Source organism: Octopus bimaculoides, chromosome 17, assembly GCF_001194135.2.
Source record: "Octopus bimaculoides isolate UCB-OBI-ISO-001 chromosome 17, ASM119413v2, whole genome shotgun sequence".
Classification (NCBI taxonomy): Eukaryota; Metazoa; Mollusca; class Cephalopoda; order Octopoda; family Octopodidae; genus Octopus; species Octopus bimaculoides.
The window spans coordinates 8,312,662-8,314,738 of NC_068997.1; the positions used below are offsets into that span (position 1 = coordinate 8,312,662).

A 2,077-nucleotide genomic window follows, 5' to 3' on the forward strand; every position below is an offset into this window, starting at 1 on the left:
TCTTCGTAATGTTTTTCTGCTTACTACTTTGCTGAAATCGGGAATTTATATCATACTAATATAGCGTTTCAGAATTGTGTTTTGTTACCGCTCCTTTCATTTCGTCAGCGAAATTATCGGTTTTTACACCGGAACTGATGATGTTAAGTTATAAATTGACATTTTGACAACATTCACAACATTATAATCTTTAACAGTGGTGAGTGGTAATGTTTTTCCTTTTTTCTTCTTTCGGTAATGTTTCGTTTTTAGAATCAGGAACATCATTTTCAAATGTTTTCACCCAACTGATTTATAGAGTGGTGTTCGGCGCAAAACAGGATGTGTGTTGCTATTCAGTTTCATTTTTAGATTTCTTGCCAATAAAGAGCCGGTTTCTAACTTAGATCCAAGGAATTTCAACATCAACAGAATATTTCTGCGTGTCTGTTTGCATACAGCATTTGGATTCAGTGTATGTGCAGATTTTTGTTTTGGTTTTATATATTCTCCTACATATAGTTACATGTCTAGACATGCGCATGTAAGATACTGAACTTTTGGAAAGTTTTACAAATTCTAACAGTTCCAGTGATGGCTTTTGTTTGTAATTTTCTAAGCATTCTCCATGTAGGCATGTGTGTTTTTGGCGGTTCGGTTCCTTCGAGCAGATGAAAGACAATGTCTGTTTTACCAGCACATGAAAAAGAATTAAATTATATATATATATATTTATTTTCTGTAAATTGCCGAACACCTTTAAATCAACTGAGTGAAAACATTTAAAAGGATGTTTCTGATACTTTGGTGGGAGGTGGGTACAATTTTCCGTTGAAACAATTTCAGCAATTTGTAATTTCTTATGTTTTGACATATTTCTGTGTTATATTTTCAAATACATTTCCGATCTTTCTCTCAATCATGGAAATAAGTAGGGTATTGATAACTTAAGGGTACTCGAAAATTGATAAGGTTGAAATCGATAAAGTGGTCCTTGACACTTTGAGCCACCTCCTTGAAGAGGTGGACCCTACGACGCCCGCCCATTTCTATTATTCTGTTTCAGTCATTTGAGTGCGGCCATGCTGAAGCACTGCCTTTAGTCGACAAACTGAACCCATGTCTTATTCTTTGTACCTAGTAGTTATTCTATCGGTCCTCTTTTGCCGAAGCGCTAGGTTACGGGAACGTAAACACACCAGCATCGGTTGTCAAGTGATGGTGGGGGACAAACACAGATACACAAATACATTCATATATATATATATATATACACACACACATACGACGAACATTTTTTTTCTTTCAAATCTACTCACAAGGCTTTGATCGACCCAAGGTTATAGTAGAAGACACTTGCCCAAAGTACCACGTAGCGAGACTGAACCGGAACCATGTGGTTGGTAGCAAGCTACTTCATTTCATTAACGATTTGCCATGAAGGCATTACAAAGAGGGGACAGACAAACATAAAGGGTGTAGTAGCTGCTATTTAGCGATTAAACACAAAAATATAATTAATATATTACTAGTTTTCTTATTCGGCGTTGTTCATTACGATTTGTAATGGCTGCTCTGAAGGACAGGCATCCGACCACCAGGGTAGACCCCTTGCTTGTTCCTCCCTTTTCTGGCTTTCACTTACCTGGAGTCAGATACTCCCAGCTTTCTCGCCACAGGCTTCCATCTTCTCATCAATCTCTCTCGTGACAGGCACCCCTTCTCTAGCCTGATCTTAATCCTGAGGTGGTAACTAAAAAAGTTAACCAACTCCTGGCCAGATACAACGGTACCCGTCACTATGCCTCTCACACGCGTCTTCCATATTGTTTCTTTCAGTATGGCTACTACGCAGGAAAAGCAACCACACGGCCACTCTTGCGCCTATTACTTTCTTCTATTATTATTACTAATTCATCATTGGACTGTGACAATATTTGGTGTTTTTTATGGTTTTAATCAATTACATTGAACCAAGCATGTCTAGTATTTTGTTCTTCCGATCTTTGTCGAGTCACTAAGTTCGTGACACATTCTATAATTTACATACACCGATATGTACACACACACGCACACATATACGTATATATATATATAT

At 37.6% G+C, this 2,077-nt stretch overlaps 1 protein-coding gene across 1 annotated transcript in view; it reads left to right on the plus strand.

Annotated features, from left to right (window-relative positions):
- Positions 1-434: 434 nt before the first annotated feature.
- LOC106880483 (tax1-binding protein 1 homolog) overlaps positions 435-2,077 on the plus strand; it is a 23,908-nt gene continuing 22,265 nt past the window's right edge. Inside the window, exon 1 of the mRNA XM_052974095.1 lies at positions 435-454. The gene's annotated coding sequence lies outside the window, so the exon portion shown is untranslated. The remainder of the gene's footprint in view (positions 455-2,077) is intronic.